A 17,967-nucleotide genomic window follows, 5' to 3' on the forward strand; every position below is an offset into this window, starting at 1 on the left:
TAGGGAGAGCTGTGTAGACACAGTTTTACCTGGATAGCTCTTAGTACATTGGAACTTTGATTTACTGTATTACAAATATCTAGCTTGATTATGGAAGCCACGGATGTAAATCTTCAATATTTTTGTTCAGATGGCAAAATACAAATTTGTGTTTGATTTAATAGGATCTGGTGAACTTTTTTCAGATAGTAGGATCATCATATTTTTAAAAATCTTATTGAGGACTTGTCTAAATTAAGATATATATATCTTATATTGATGATAGCATTGTTAAAAGCAAAAAATACAATTCTGATTTTTATCATCTGACTGCTTTGAAATGATTGACTATACCATATGAGCTAGTTTGTTTTGAGAACCGTGATTATATTTTCATCCAATTGTGATCACTTTTATAATAAACTCTTACCATTAAGATTGTAGCTGGTTATTCATTAGTAAATTGACCATATCAACAGAGGTTTAAAAAATTATGAAAATTGTTGAATGCTGTTAATTCAAACTTAATTTCTTTTAAAATTGAATACAAAGAGGTTGCATTTCTGTGAAAATTTAAATAGTCTTCTAAGTACCTGAGTTCTTAAAATGCAGTATTTTATCAAAACTCTGTTCTGCCTAGATATTCCCTTGCTTAATGAGTTTTAATGTTACATGAACTACATATATTTTCTTCTTACCAGTGGCAAATAGGTAATTACCAAGAGGGAAATCTTTCTGTTTTGATGTGCTTCTATAAACATTCCATTAAAATTTTAAAGGTTGCTGTATTCCCTTTATGTTAGTATGTCTGTATAGTTGCCAGGTGACCATAGATGATAAAAATAATGTAATTTCAAAGGAAACTACAGATTTAAAATAAATTTTGGGAACTACTGTTTCTTAATGGCTAACGTGTACATTTAATGAAAGATGCTATGCTTTAAAATATATAGTATAAACATTTTGGGGCTTTTGGGGTTTGCTTTCAGATTTTAGCAAATACACCAAGTTATTCCTCAGTGCTTATAATGTGTGAGGTGCTGTGAGATTATGTCCCTACTTTTACACATTAATGACCTACTAATGCAGAAATAAAATGTTCTGTATTTCCTACTTCTTTTATCAATTCTTAGAATAGGCATATAGAAGCACAAGCAGTTTAAATTTAATGTGCTAATATAAGCAGTTCAATTCCAGTAATTAAAGACAAAGTATGGCCTATTAGAGTTGGTATTTCAGTATTGTGTCAGTTTGTGGAAGTATTAGTACAGATGTCTTTAAGATCTTAATAAGAAAATTAGTTCTGAACTTGAAATCCACTATTGTTTGCAACTTTTCTTCTTTAATATGAACTGTAAGATGTAAGCAGCCTTAAATAATGTAGTATATATTAAAACATTAAAAATGTTTGGCACAAGCATTTCATTACATATTAAATATTATTTATGATAAAAATACATACATGGATATAGTTTTTTAAGGAAGAAAGGCTACCTATCATTGAGTTTGTTGTGTTTTCTGAAAATAAATTGTAATATTGTAGTTTTGAATTGTATGAATTTCAGCTTATTTGAACTTGTGTGTATTCTGAACATAATCGAGGAATAATTTCATGTGTTACTACTGAGCATGCTCATAATTATAGCAATGAAATGTATTGTATTCAAGACCCCTAAATAAAAAAGGAAACTTACTGTCTTTCTGTATTCAACCCTCCCATCTTTAGATGTTACAGTAAATGAGCCCATGATTTTAAAAAATAACAAAACTTCTTAAAGTAACCTGCTTGGGTTTATGTCTATGCATGGAATAAACATCCTTATAATAGTAAAAACAGTTGAGTCACAAGACGAACTAGCAGATAATGGCATATAACACCCAAACAACTCTATATAATCCAGAGTCTCCTCTTACACCTGTGTGAAAGTAAGAAGAAACTATCAAATTGCATATTAAATATATCAGTATAAATGCATTATAAACATTGCATATCTAATGTGCATAACATTTGGAAATTAGATTCTTGGGAGGTAATCTCATCTATCAATTATTTTTTTCTCTATAAGGTAGAGTGGAATTAAAGTTAAGATACATATATATGTACAGATATACACATATATGTGTATATAATATGTATATAGATAAAGTAAATATTGTGATGTTGTTCTCATTTCTGATTACAACTTAGATTTTTTTTCTTTATAATGTGATAGTAATAAGTAAAATCTATGTCCCTGATGTTGTTTTAAAAGATTCCCTGAGTCTTAGAAGATTTAAATTTTTCCAGGTGATTTTTAAAAAATATTCTTACTAGATTTTAACAATTTTTTTATATATAAATCTTATTGTAAGGAACCTTTCATATTACTGAAAAACTACTAAGGTTCTGAGACATTGTTCTAGATGCTGAAAATTTAGCATATTGTTTCATTTGGTAACTAGTGCATCTTTGGTTATCTCAGAATCAATAACTAAATCAGGGCAAACACAAATGAAATAATATAAGTTCATAAGACACTATACATATGATAATAGTAAAGTCTAGTAATAACTTAATATAGTACCTCAAATCTTCTCTGTAATGGAACCTTCTAGTCATTTGCTCAGTTTACATAATAATTAGTTTAAAAAGTGTGACTTCTATAAAGTATAGAGAAATGTGTTTCTTTATTGTCAGTTATTCCAATAATCACTGCATTTCTGTATGTGTAAATATTTCTTGCTAGTACAGTTTGTCAGCAAAACAGTTGTTAATATCTAAACTGACAGAGTTGAGCCAGTATTTTATGACTTTTAGTATTGGTGTTGCCAATTTAATAATCTTTGAAGTTAATAAATGTTTAAAATGATAAAAGCAATGAACTTAGTTTATTTGCATAAACTTCTTTAGTTACTCAATATATTAATATAATTATTTCATTTTAAATAAATCTTATTCTGATTGTATTCGTCTATTAGAGTGACTATAACAAATACCACATGTGACCTATGCACTAGAAATGTATTTTCTTGCTGTTCTGGGGACTGGAAGTCTAAGACTCAGGTGTTAATAGAGGTTGGGTTTTGTTAAAGCTTTTTGCTTTTGTTCTTATTTGGCTGTGTCTTTGTGTGTTGGCAGCATGACTTCTCTCCTTCATACTTATATAGGGAATGGTCCTCTTAATTAGTCTCGCCCTTTATTCCTTAAATGCTTGGTCCTTGATTTTGGTCAAATGGGAAATTAGTGCTTTAGCCTAAGAGTACAATTCAATCCATATTTCTGAGAAGCTAGTCTTGAATTTCAAGGTCAGCTTATTCACCAGATTAACAAAAATGAGAAAGAATATTTGAAAAATAATGAAAGTCATAAAGTAGTCACACAAGTGCTCAAAATTTCCAAAAAATTGTTATGAAGTTAAGCAACTTACCAAAAAAATAGAATATATTGCTTTAAATTTTTATCTTACTTTTCTTGATTATATATATTTCTAATATAGTTCTAATGAATGTAAAATATGTGCTCCTAACTTTTAAAAATTTTAAATTTTAAACAGCTTAATATACATCTCTATTTGTCTGTATTGAAAAAGTTGAGGATGCTAGCCTTTCTGGTGCTCTAGCACTGTGCTATTTTGAAATGCTAAAATGCTCTATGCAACATTTCAGTTCTTTACTTTTTTTCTTCCATTACAATTTCCACTAATAAAAAATCTTTCTCATTTCCTTGGATATAAATCTTGTATCTTAAATGTAAGTTTCTTTTTAAAGTAATTGTATGTATATGTAAGACCTATAGTACAACTCCCCTTATGACTTTACCAGATTTGGCTTAACTATTCTTTAAACTGTTTTGTTTTCTGCATAGCTTAGTGTGAGGGAAAGAAAAGTACTTTGGAATTACACAAATGAGTTCAAATTTTACTTATGCCATTGTCTGATTGTATGAAGAAAGTTTCTTAACCCCCTTTCTGAGCTTCCATTTCTTCATAAGTAAAATATGAGAGAGAATATTTTTATCTGTGTGTACCCGCATGTGCACTGATGTGTCCTATGTAAAGGTCAGAGGACAACTTTGGATATTGGTCCTCACCTACCACCTTGTTTGAGACAGGATCTCTTGGGGTTTTTTTTTTTTTTTTTTTTTTTTCCACCAGGGTAGCTGGCCGGTAGATCCAGGGATTCTCTAGTCTCCATTTTCCATCCCCCTGTAGGAGCACTGGCATCACTGATAACAAACTACTCTGCACAGCTTTCTATGTGTTCTGGGGATTCAAACATAGGTTCTTATATTTGGCAAGGGTTTTGCCCATTGAGCCACCTCCACTTCCCTGGTATGTATCTTTTAAGATTGTTAACAATAAAACAGATAATTGACTTAATTTATATTAATCACTTAAAGAAAACTCTTAGGATTAGTAGTTTAGTAGATATTGAATATTACTATAAAATATAAATAAGGATCTATTACTATTTTACTAGATTATATTTTTCTTAATAAAATAGGACATTTTGCATTAAATTTCTTGTAGTTTTTTTGTAATTATTTGAACTTTAAGTAGAATGTGTTTTTTTCTTATTTTTCATAGAATTTGAGTATATTTAGCAATATATTTATGTATTTTTAAAATTGAGAATTTCATAAATGAACATTGTATTTGCATTATTTTCACCCCTCCTAGTCTCCCTCTAACTCTTCCCATGTCCCTCCCTCTCCTTCACAATTTCTTGTCCTCTTCTTTGAATATTGTTACATATACATGCCTATATTTATAAATATATAATGCATTGAATCCATTTATTGTTGCTCGTGTGCTTAGGACTGCCCACTTGGAATTAGCCTCTCAGGGAGCTAGTCTCTGGAGAGCACTGATTCTCCTTCCCTCAGCATCCGTTGATTGCCTGCCTGTATTTCTTCATGTTGAGATGGGACCCTGTGAAATTTTCCTTATCTAATTTGGTATGTCCACTGGTTTTGTCATTATGTAGATATATCACTTAGGGCTGTGCACCTCACAGTGACTTATTCTATGTATTTGCCAGTGATGGAAATTTGTAATAGTCTCCATCTGTTGGTAGAAGAAGCTTCTATGATAAGTGGTGAGAGCTACACTTGTCTGTGAATATAAGGACTTGCATTTATAATATAGTAAGAAATTAAGTTGGTCTAGGAAAATGACAGTAGGTTCTTCTTCAGGGTCTATGACCTCTCCAATCATGTGGCTTTTTTATAGTACCACACATAGATTCCCTCATTTTGAGTGGGCCTTATGCCCATTTATATAGCTCTTGACTTCCTCCAAGATAAAAGTGCCACTATTTTACCAACAGAGGTAATTAGTTTGACTGATCATTGTTGTGGTTCATAACCTTTACAGCTAGGTAGGACCATTGATTGTTTTTCTCTCTTGGCAGTTTGATCAATACCTTCTGGTACTATGAGAGCTAGTCTCCAGGAAGGAGGCTTCCAGGTCAGTTCCAATTCAATTGCTGAAAATCCTGTTTCCAAAGTATATCATGTCTTCAGCAATAGGGCCTTACCTTCAAGTTCTGGGGTACAATCAAGGGCTGTGGGACAATCAAGGGCTGTGGGAATAGCCTATATTATTTTGGGATTCTCTTGGACCACTCTAACAACTTGAAGTTTCCTTTCAGCTATATACAGTCACTCATTTATATGTGAATACATTTATTGACATATAAATGTATTTTCAGCAACATTTTCTTTTCATTGATATTACTTGGTTGCTTTTGAAATAATTTATATTTATTCCAGATATTCTTTTTTTCATCTAAAATTCGATCAGGTGTAAAATCTTCTACCCACTATTATTTATCTCTCCTTTTTGCTTTTTGTTTCATTTTGGTTCTATATTTTTTTCTTTAAATTTCATCAATATTTTGATCATTAACATGTAGCTATGGAAAAGAACTTGCATTTTTTTCCCTCAGATTTAAGTCTAATATAAATAACAATTTCAAATTAATTTTTAGTTGTAATTGATATAAAAATTACTTGAATATATTTGTTTGTGCCCCCATTGAATTTATATAAAATGATCTAAAGAACTTTGGGGAAGGTCCCCTATGTAGCTGAAGCTGACCTGGAATTCCCATGTAGTGCAGGCTAGACTTTATCCTATCTCAGTGTCCACAGTTGCTGGGATCAAAATACAACCTTCTACCACATCTGGTAAGGAAACTGTTCTTGAAAGTATAATTAGTTGTTTTGTTCTTTTCCCATGGTTAAGTGATCAGGGTTTATTCTTTGCATGTGATTATGTAGTTTATAAGCAATATGAGATGTTAAATTGGAAAAAAAGTGCTTTTTAAGCAGACTTTCCTTAGCAAATAACTGAATGATTCGATTTTCTTATTTAACTTGAATCATTGAAAAATCAAATCAATTTATATGAGTGAGCTAGTATCTGAAGGAATAAATTATCCTAGCAAAGTTATTCTTTTACCTAAAATGTCTAAATCTTTAAAAATTTATTTGATTTTTATTCTATCACATTCTAACATTTTGACAATGTGACACATCATCACAAAGTTCCCATGGGAAAAACTACTTAGTTGAATTACAAAACAAAAACAAAAAAGCAGAAATGTCTCATAACATTTTAAGTAAGTCTATATTTTTGTTGGGCTAAATTCACAGCCCATGGGTTGGACATGACTGGGCTTAGCTAAAACTTTAGTTTTTCTAGACTTTGCCTAATGATCTTAGGTGTTAAGTTTACCCCACATTTGAAATGGAATTTCTTCTTAGTTCTTCAGTATATCTATTTCAGTTTGCCTTCAATTGTTGTGACAAAAAAACTCTGATCAGTATCAACTTGGGCAGGAAAGGGTTTTTTTGGCTTACATCTGCCAGGTCACAGTTCATTACTGAGGGAGCCCAAGGTCGGAACTCAGGGCAGGGTCCTGAAGGCAGGAACTAAAGCACAGGCCATGAAGGATAGCTCCTTATTGGCTTGCTCTCCTGGCCCATGCTCAGTCTGCTTTCTTATACAATACAGGACCACTTCCCCAGGGGTGGCACCACTCACAGTGGGCTAGACCCTCCCACATCACTCAATAATCAAGAAAATGCCCCACAGACATGGCAGCAGGCCAGTCCAGTGGAGGCAGTTCTCCAGCTGAGGCTCCCTCTACCCATGTGTGTCAAGTTGACGACTAAAGCTATCCAGCACAATTGACTCTTTGTCAACTTGACACAAAAACACATCACTGTTACACCACAAGCTTTCTAGTTCTTATCCCCAAGGTATGATGTTAATATCCCAATATAAAACAGTTTAGTTTTAAAGGTCCCACAGTCTTTAAAAAAAAACCCACAAAAAACCAACTAAACACTTTTAAAAGTTCAAAGTCTCTGAACTGTTGACCTCTGTAAAATCCAAAACAAGTTCTGTCTTATTTCAAAGGCAAGAATCAGGCATACTTTAAGCAAAACCTAAGTCCCAACAAAGTAGCTCAAGGCTCAACATCTGGGATTCACTTACGGTCTTCCTGGTTCCTAAGGGTTTTGGCAGCTCCACTTCTCTGGCTCTGTAGTCCACGGCACACAGATTGTCTTGCAGGTCCAGGCCTGCTCCATTCCACACCTGCTGCTGCCCTGGTAGTTGTCCTGGCATCTCCACAAAGCTGGGGTCTCCTCTGAAACTGAGGCTGCACCTTCACCAGTGGTTTTTTTCTGGCCTCTTAGGGTGCAAAGCCTCATTTTCTCTCCATGACCCCTTCAATCCTGGGGATCTTCACTGCAACTGACTCTGTACTTTCACCAATGACCTTTCCTGGCACTTCAGGGTGCCAAGCCTCAGCTGCTCTTTGGGACCCCTTCACACTTTCAAGACCAGAATCATGCAGGAGACTCTTACACATTACCAAGTCCTGCTTCCAGCTTAAGATGGAGCCCGGGGCTCCTTCTAGACCATAGCTTCTGTGTGCTGACCCTAGGAAATACTTCCCAGAAGATTTTGCCACAATGATGCTGGTCTCTTGGTACTCACAGCTGATTTTTTAGCCCCAGCTAACCAGCATTAATTGTCCCAGTAAAGTAAAGGTTTCACTTTAGTGGTTCTGGTCTCTTCCTAAATCACAGCTGATTCTACAGCCCCAGCCGACCAGAAACCACAGATTCTCAGTTCAAACTATCACACAAACAGCCCTGATAATCTTTACTTCCCTTTGAAGCGTCACATGCCAGGCCTTCATCGTCCACATCTCTTTCAGCAGAACTGTTCCAAGCTCCACAGCAGCAACTCATTAAACTCTTAAGCATTCAAGGACTTTTCCAGCCCAAAGATTAAACATTTCCACAGTCCTCCCCAAAACAACTGGGTCAATTTGTCCCAGCTGTAGGCCACTCTTTGGTACCAAGTTCTGTTTACTTTGCTTTCAATTGATGTCACAAAATACTCTGAGCAATACCAGCTCGGGGAGGAAAGAGTTTATTTGGCTTACATCTCCCAGTCACAGTTCAGCATTGAGGGAGTCCAAGGTAGGAACTCAGGGCAGGAACCTGGAGGCAGGCACTGAAACATAGGCCATCAAAGAGAGCTACAAAGTGGCTTACTCTCCTGGCCCATACTCAATCTGTTTTCTTATAAATACAGGACCACCTTGCCCAGGGTGGCACCACTCACAGTGAGCTGGGCCTTCCCACATCACTCAACAATCTAGAAAATTCCTCACAGACATGACTACAGGCTGGTCCAATGGAGGCAGTTTCCAAATTGAGGCTCCCTCTACCCAGGTGCGTCAAGTTGACAACTAAAGCTATCCAGCACAGTATCTATCAGCTTTAGAATTTGCTAGTAATTTCAGTTGCCAAAGTCAGACATTTTAATTTTGGAGGCCTTAGGCTGGTTCCGAAACATCAAGGAAAACAAAAACAAAGAACAGGATTTACACAGTAACCACTCCAAAGCTCTACTAGTCAATCAGATTCTGTTTTTTTTTTTTTTTTAATATCATTGCAGCTTTAACATATTTAGTAACAATTTCCAAAGCAAGGATACATTTCTTCCAAAAGTGGCTATAAATTTTTAGGTTCATAGTCGAATTAATACAATTATACAATATTGAACTCAGTATAAACCCTGTAAGACATAAAATTGAGTGAGTTTTTACCCTTTAAAGATCTCCATTTCATTTTAAAATATGCTGTTCCCTACATTTTTAATGCTACTAATGCTTAGATGTTTGCACATGTCTTTAATCTCTGTGTATCTGACTTTTACTAGCCACAGTCAGTTACACTCGGATATTTGGCACCTGAGTATGGATATAAAGTCATCAGGTAGATTTCAAATTCTGTTTTTATGAGATGTTAGGGATCAAATTTTGTGCATGCTTGGCAAACTTGTACGACTGAGCTACACCCCGGTCATTAGGTGCTGGTTTTGGGTGTTAATTTGGAACTGCATCATTTCTTTGCTTCTCAACCCTATGAAGATGAGTAATATTTTGGTTTCAGTTGCTTATGGTTTTCCAATGATTTTTTAAAAATCAAAACATTGGAAAGGATTAGGATCCTCTTTCCTTTTCTCAATAGACACTGAAAATGATACTGAAATTAATGTTCATTTTATATAAAGAGAAATGAATATAAACCATTAGATATATTTTAGGTGTTTATAACATAGTAAAGATGCAGAAATATTAAGCAGGTAACAATCCCTAATAATATTTGAGTTGAAATAGATTTGAATTAGTAAGAGTCTTCCAAGTTAAAAAAAAATAGTATGGGTATTCTAGGCAGAGGGAACAGTGTGTGAAAGCCTGGAGTTCACCTAAGAGGTTGTAAGAAGGTATTTCATAAAGTAAAAAACATAGCAGGTAGGTGGGTATAGGTAGATTAAGCTCAGAAGGAAAATAGAAAATCAGTGTTTAAAGGGTCTTAGGATACTAGAAAGGTAGAAGTTTTTTGGCTTAATTTATTTTTTTATTTTGGCTTTGGTTTCAGTAGTAACAATTTTAAAGGCTAAGACAAGTCTTGTTTGGGAAGAAAATAATTTTATTCTGATATGAATGATGATTAATGTTAGAGAAAATTAAGTTATACTAAAGTTGTAGTGAGACATGGTGAAAGCCTAAATATAAAGCAGTGCCAGTGATGGTAGAGACTCAGATATAAAGGTGTTTCTGAGGTAGGCTTACAGAATTTGAGGAGAAATAAAGAAAGCAAAATAAATATCAACAATAATATGAGTTTATAGAGTAGTAAAATAAGGATGCCTTTAAATTCAAGATAAAGAGGATGTTCAGTGGAGGAAGGGAGTAACCATGAGTTTAGAAATTTCTGTATGTGTCCTTTGTATGCATTTGTCTGGCTTAATGAGTAATTCTGTGTGGTAATCAGTGTTATTCCCTGAAGCAAGGAAGTGGAGCTTCAGAAAGTTACATTCATTTCCTTAAAATGATACCATTAGCAAGTTGCGCTTTCCAGGTCTTTTTGACTCCAGGCTCTAGCGTTTTGTGGCTCACTTGGTGCACATGTTTGAGAGCCTATCAAGGACCTGAGAGCTTATGTTTGATGAGTAAAGGGGCTGGAGTTCAGGAGCAGAGGTGTTTTTTTGTGTGTTTTGATACACATCTGGGAGTCATCACCTTGTGGACATGGAAGTCACAGAAGAGATGAAATTCCTCAGGCTGGGAATGTAGTGTAAAGTCAGTGAGCATGTGAAGACCTGCATCTTGCTTAGCCTTGGCACATCTGATACTGTATTCCATGCTAATGGAATTAGCAGAGCCACAGAACCTTTATAATTATAGACTTGGAATTTGCCCATTAAGGTAGCATGTTCAATATTATTTTTATAAATACCTCTATTCATGCCTTATTTATTTTCTATTTATTTATTTTTTTAATTTTATGTGTATGAGTGTATTGCCTGCATGTATGTGAGTGCACTTGTGTCGTGCAATGCTGCGAAGGTCAGAAGAGGGCTTTGGATTCCCCTGGAACTGGAGTTAATGAAGGTTCATAGCTGCCATGTGGGTGCTGGGAATCGAACCCGTGTCCTCTGCAAAAGCAGTCAGTGCTCTTAACCACTGAGCCATCCCCCCAGTCCTGCTTTATTTATTTTTAATCTAATTAGCCTTTTTTTAAATGTATACACGTGTATTGCCTGCATGTAAGTAAGTGCATCCAGGTCTTGCAATGCCCGAAGAGGACAGAAGAGGCTGTCTGATCCCCTGGGACTAGAGTTACAGACAGTTGTTAGCTGCCGTTTGGATTCTGGGATTTGAGCCCAGGTCTTCTGCAAGAACAACCAGTGTTCTTAACTGCTGAGCCATCTCTCCAGCCCCCTAATTAGCCTTTTAAAAAGGCTAATTAGATTAAAAATATATTATTCTATATAATACAAATCCCCTACAACACAATTTCCCTTTTTAAAGAATAGCTTTTTATTGTGACAGTATGCACATACACTTTGGATTCTTTTACCCATTTTCTTTGTCGTTAATTACATTCACATTGAACAACTACCACCATCATTCATCCTTCTAACTGAAACTATATTAAGTACCACTTCCCCATTCTGTCCTCTCCCTAGCCCATAGTAACCACTATCCTGTTTTCTTTCTCCATGAATTAGACTTGTTGCAGTTATATCTCAGTTTAGAACATTTTTATTATAGTAAAATAAAACTTTTATCTGTTAGCAATCACTCCCCATAAAGATCCCATCTGCCAAACATAGTAACCACTGTGTCTCCATAGGCTGCATATTCTCTATAGATTTGCCTATAAATTTTATATAAATGGAGTTTTTATGTTTTTAAAATTAATTGAATTTTTGTATATTTTATACACAACATCTTAATAAATCTTAATTATCTTTATATCCCCTTCCCCACTGGCACCCTCCTATAGGCCCCCACTGAAATTCATACATTCTGTCATTTGTATTAAGGCCTATTGTGTCAAGTTCATGTCCCCAGATGTTCCTCAGTGCAAGTTCATCTACTGAGGTCTAGTCAGCCTATCTAGAGTCCCTCACTTGAGGAAGATCAGCTCTTTCTCACCCAGCAGTAATCAGTTGCCAATATTTCTTCAGCTAGGATAGGGGTCTGCTGTCCATTTCTTCAGGTCTATGCTGGGTTTTTGTCTGCTTGAGTTTGCATGGGTCTTGTGCATGCTGACACCATTACTGTAGATTCATATGAGCAGGGTCCCAGGAGCTTGTAGGACTCTCTTTCCATGTGGTTGTGCACTTCCTTCCTGTCTCTTATAATCTTTCTATCCCCTTTTCTGCAATAGTTCCAGAGCGTGAGTGAAGTTTAACATAGGAATCCTGTCCAAGAACCAGCATTCTGCAGACTTAATCTCTTTGGCCAGACACTTTGGCCATTTGTGACCTTTTGTGTTCCTGGTTGCCCTCTGTTGCATGAGAGAGTGTCATTAATGAGAACTGAGATATTCATTAGTGTCATTTTTACCAACTTTGTTCTATGTTCTAAGAGCCTTAGGTGTTAGAGGTTGCATTGTAGATGTTCCACTTAGACTTGGGCAATTTACAGACAATGTCTGTGTGTGACCAGTTGTGGTACTCTGTAATAGTTTCTGTCTGGTGCAAAAGAACTTTCTTTGATGAGTGGTGACTGGGGTATTTGTCTGTAAATATAAGGATCCATATTTTACACAGCGTAAGAAATTACATTAGTTTAGGGACGTGACAGTTTTGGTTTTTCTCTACAGTGTATGACCTCTCCAGCCATGCGTATTTGGCTATGTTTGCAGTACCACACATGAGTTTCCTCCAGTTGAGTGAGCTTTCAGTCCAGTTAGGTATCTGCTGATTGCCCCAAGATAAAAGTCCCACTACTGCATCAATTTCATATGCTGTGCCAGTAATTGATGTGATCTTGAAGCTGGTATTGGACCATCAGTTGATGTTCTCCCTTAGTACCTTGCATAGTACTCTCCAAAGCTATGAGAGCTAGTCTGCAGGGGAGGTGACTTCCAGGTCACTTCTTGCTCCATTGCTCCAAATCCTGTGTCCGAAGTATATTCTTTCTTCAATAATAGGGACTTACCTTCAAGTTCTTGGGGTCCATCAAGGACTGTAGCAATAGCCTGCATAATTTTTGGAGTCTCTTGGACCACCCTGGCCAATAACTCAAAGGAACATTTCTCCTGTCTAGCACTGTTTCTTGTTATATAGCCTTTAGCTATGCACTTGGACTCATGTAGATATATTGTATGTGTAATGTGTCATTAGGTTGTTGAACTAATATGATTCCCTCTGGTTTTTTATACTAGCTAGGCATTATTTATCTCTCCTCTCTCTCTCCCTAACTCTTCCATCATGGCTTCCCCATTTAAAGTGTCCCCATTTTCCCCATTTCTCAGAGTTTATATGTTTTGTCTCTTTCATGTAACATAATGCTTTCATGGTTAATCATGTTGTAGCATCCATCAGTATTTAATTTCTTTTTACGATCAGCATTCTACTGTATGAATATATATAATATATATATACTGTTTTATACATCCATGATTTGATTAATACTTGGCTTGTTTTTGTTATGAGTTATGCTGCTATGGACATTCACAAACCAATTTTTATCTGATCATAAATTTTCATTTTTCTTGAGTATTCACTCATATTTTACACATCATAAATTTGTTTCCCAAGAAATGACTTGGTGTTTTGAAACTTTAAGTTACTTATACTTTGCCATTTATTATCTAAGCTTATATTGACCTTGCTATTTTCTTGTTTGATATCCTCACATTCATTAATAAACACGTCTACATCCGTGTGTGTTTGTGTGTGTGTGTGTGTGTGTATTAGTCTTTGTCAAATTCTGTTAGTAGTTAGTAATTACTTCTGTACTGAAATATAAATACAGATATGTTGTTTATTAGGTGTGATCTAGTGATTCCCACCTGCTAGCTTGATTACAGTGAACAAGGTGATTTGTGTCCATTTCTAGGATGCTTGTCATCTTGTTATTGGCCCAAGGCAATTTTTAGTTAGTTTCTCATGCTCATGGCAGCTTGTCTTATGAAGAAGCAAAGAGGAGTGAACAAGGACTCTGAGGCTATGATTGTGAAACCTTAGCAAGGCTCCTAGTGATGGGCTTCAGTCAATAAACCACAACCATTTTTCTTGCCTTTCTCATGTGGAACTTTCATTGAGATATCCTTAAAAGTTTCTTTTTCTTCCACTTTCTAGATTTGATGGTTACTTGTTTTTTCACTTGGTTTTCATAAAGTAGAAAGCCTGTGTTCTATTTGTGTTTTTAGATATTTTCACCAAAGTATCAGAATAATTTAAAACTTAAAGAACACCAATTCAATTATAACTTAGCATAAAATATAATCATAATGTTGGTAAAAGTAAAGGGTGTTTTGAATGCCGTGTGTGGTTTGTTGTTCTGGAGAAAAATGGTATCTAGTGGTTAGAACATATGAGTTGCTGTCAGCATTTGTGGTTTTTATTCCCAGATCCCAGCTTTTTTTTAGAAGAAAGGCAGATCCTTGCCTGTTCCATGTTTAGTGCAATGCTTTATGTGATGTAAATGCACTGTAAATGTTAGGGAAGACTTTGTACTCCTGGCACAATAATATGTAACAAATCACTCACAATATGTAAAATTATTATAGTTGCCAGAGGGAGTGATTCCATTCTCTAAGTTATCTTTGGAAAAGTTGCTAATTAATAAGCTAACAAACATGTTTTCCTAGCTTATTAAAAATAGACGAATGGTGTTTTTCATTTTAACATTTTTCTTTTATAAATGTTTCTTAACATTTTAATGCTTTGCTATACTAAAACAGTTTTTCTTAACCTAAATTTTTATTTAAAGTTTATTAAATTTTTATAAATTTCATACAATATATTTTGATCCCCAATCTGCATCGCCTTACTCTCCTCTGCCCAAAATTATATATATATATATATATATATGCCTATAAAGTCCAATTTGTGCCCTCAAATGCCCGTCATTGTGGGTCCATCAGTATGGAGCCTGGTTAACCTACCCACAGTCACATTTTAAAGATGACTGACTCTCCCCCCCTCAGCAGCTATCAAATACCAGTAGTTCCTCAGCTAGGGTTCAGATTTCGTCCCCATTTACCCACTTTTATGCTGGGATTTTGTCTTGAGCTTTGTGGGACTTGTACATGCTGTCACCATTGCTGTGAGTTCATCTGAGTAAGTCCCCAGCTGTTTGGAAAACCTTTGTGGTCATCCAGCATTTCTTGCTCTTAAATACTTTCTACCCCTTTTTTACAGTGATCCCTGAGTCTTGGGATCTTGGGAACCAAGACCTTTCTACATAGATGCCCTTGTACTGAATATGCATAGTGACATTGTTTTAGAATTTAAAAGACCTGAAAGACTCTCAGTCAAATATTCTTAGTTTATAATTAACATTAAAAATAACAAGGAAATGCATGTATTACTAAGAAAATATGTGTTATTAAGATGACTATAATTTATTTGTGTATGAATGTATTACCTGCATGTTTGGAAGTGCACCCATGTCATGCAGAGCCCATGGAGGTCAGAAGAGGGCATCGGATTCCCCTGGAACTGGAGTTACAGATGGTTAGCTACCATGTGGGTACTGGGAATTGAACCTGGGTCCTATGCAAGATCAGTTAGTGCTCTTAGCCACTGAATTGCCTCTCCAACCCCTATATTGTTCTTTTTAAAAAAATAGTAATTGTTTATTAAGGATATTGCAATATGAATTTTAAGCATATGGGTTAAGAGAAATGTTCATGTTTTAAAATATTTTGCTTACTATTTTTATTTTATGTGTATGCATGTATTGCCCGCATGTAGGTAAGTGCACCCATGCCGCACAATGCCCGCAGAGGACAGAAGAGATGTCAGACCCCCTGGAACTGGAGTTACTACATATAAATATATATGTATATATTTCTTTTGAAAATAGTTTTATCAGGGGCTGGAAAGATGGTTTAGTGGATAAAATGCTTGATGTGTAAGCATGAGGATCAGTCTTAAGTTCTGATTCCCAGCACTAGTGTAAAAGCTAGGTATACTAGTGTGTACATATAACCCCAGAGCTGGAGGGGCAAGTCAGAAAGATCTCTGATGTTCATTGGCCAGCCAGTCTATTCATAATGACAAACTCCAGGTTTAATGAGGGACCCTGTCTCAAAAAGTAAGGTGGAGAGCTACAGAGAAAGAAACCCAGTGTTAACTTCTGGCATCTGAACACACATACACAGGGGAACACACCACACATCTATACACATATGTCCTCTTCTTACACACACGCATGTGCGCGCGCACACACACAGACACACACACACACAAATAGTTTTAGCAAACTCGGAGATCCAATAATCTCTAGCATCTTTTGTCTTGTATATGTATTTTTAAGTTTTATTTTTTCTCTTTAGTCTTAAATTGTGTTATATTGAAGAGTTCCCATTATGACTGATGTTCAGTATAAAAGAAAGTATGTCAAACTAACATAACTTTATTCATCAAGTAGAAATTTAACCATGAAAATGAAAGATGATATGATAATAACCAGAGAAAGGTTTATGTAATTCTTCTTTACAAAATGTGCTTATTAGGCAGTTCAGCAGTTAAGAGCACTGGCTGCTCTTGCAGATGACCCATTTTTGGTTCTCATCACCTATATGGAAGCTAACAACTGTCTGTAACCCCAGTTCCAGAGCATAGCCTCTTCCAGCTTCAGCAGGCAGAACAGTCATATATATATATATATATATATAAAATAAAAGATAACAAGAAAGCAATTACTGTTCCACTTGGTGACTGTGGTGGTTTGAATGATAATGTCCCCCATGGGCTAAAAGTACTTGGACATTTTGCCGCTAGTTCTTGGCATTGTTTTGTGAAGTCTTAGAAGGTATGGCTGGTTTTATAAATTCAAAAGACAGTGAGCCGGGCCTGGTTGTACATGCCTTTAATCCTAGCACTCCAGAGGCAGACACATCTCTGTGAGATCGAGGCGAGCCTAGTTTACATAGCCAGTTCCAGGCCATCTGGGACGACAGGGAGACATTGATGCAACAAAACAAGAAAACAAGAAAGAGATGATAGATAGATAGATAGATAGATAGATAGATAGATAGATAGATAGATAATGAATGGGGAAGAAAGAGAGGTACAGAGTAAATATTCCAACATTCCTAGTCAAAAAGAGAAGACTGAGGGCAGGAGGAATGAGATCAAAGCAAAATCGAAACCAATCAAGGAAACCATTAAATCCTGTGTGGAGCTCCGTGTTTGCCATTTGCGGCATGTGGTATCATCATCTGGATTCCCAGTGGTCTTAGGCATTCCCACCCTATTGCCTTGATTTTGCAGCCCCTTTCAAGGCCACTTTCTTAGTTCTGCTGCATTCATTGCCTGCAACATTCTTCAGAGAGACATCTGAATTAAACAATACCACATATCAAATAGACTTAACAGACATCTACCAAGTATTCCACCCAAGCACCAAAGGACATACTTTCTACTCAGGACTCCATAGAACCTTCTCCAAAATCAACTGTATACTGGGGCACAAAACAAACCTTAACAAATACAAAAAGAATGAAATAATTCCATGCATTCTATAAGACCACAATGCAATAAAGCTTACAATCAACACCCAAAGAAGTCCTAATCGCCATAAGAACACATGGAGATTAAACAACACACTCCTGAATGATGAATGGGTCAAAAGAGAAATTGAGAAAGGAATAAAAGTATGCCTAGAATTAAATGAAAAGGACAGTACAACATGACGAAACCTCTGGGACATGCTGAAAGCGGTCCTAAGAGGGAAGTTTATAGTTCTAAGTGCCTACATCAAAAAATCGGAAAGAACACAAATAAATGACATAACATTGCAACTCAAGACACTTAAAAAGCATCAGCAAACGAAACCCAAACCCAGCAGACAAGAAGAAATAACAAAAATCAGGGCAGAAATCAATGAAATTGAATCAAAGAAAACAATACAAAGAATCAACAATTCCAAGGGCTGATTCTTTGA

The 17,967-nt window shown here is 35.6% G+C and overlaps 1 protein-coding gene and 1 pseudogene across 5 annotated transcripts in view; one reads left to right on the forward strand and one right to left on the reverse strand.

Annotated features, from left to right (window-relative positions):
- Rasal2 (RAS protein activator like 2) overlaps positions 1 to 17,967 on the forward strand; it is a 384,331-nt gene that overhangs the window by 132,994 nt on the left and 233,370 nt on the right. The gene's annotated exons all lie outside the window — the stretch shown is intronic.
- Positions 17,275 to 17,967, reverse strand: part of LOC115068970 — a 12,422-nt pseudogene continuing 11,729 nt past the window's right edge.

This window comes from Nannospalax galili, unplaced genomic scaffold (genome assembly GCF_000622305.1).
Source record: "Nannospalax galili isolate Female #2095 unplaced genomic scaffold, S.galili_v1.0 scaffold429, whole genome shotgun sequence".
Lineage (NCBI taxonomy): Eukaryota > Metazoa > Chordata > Mammalia > Rodentia > Spalacidae > Nannospalax > Nannospalax galili.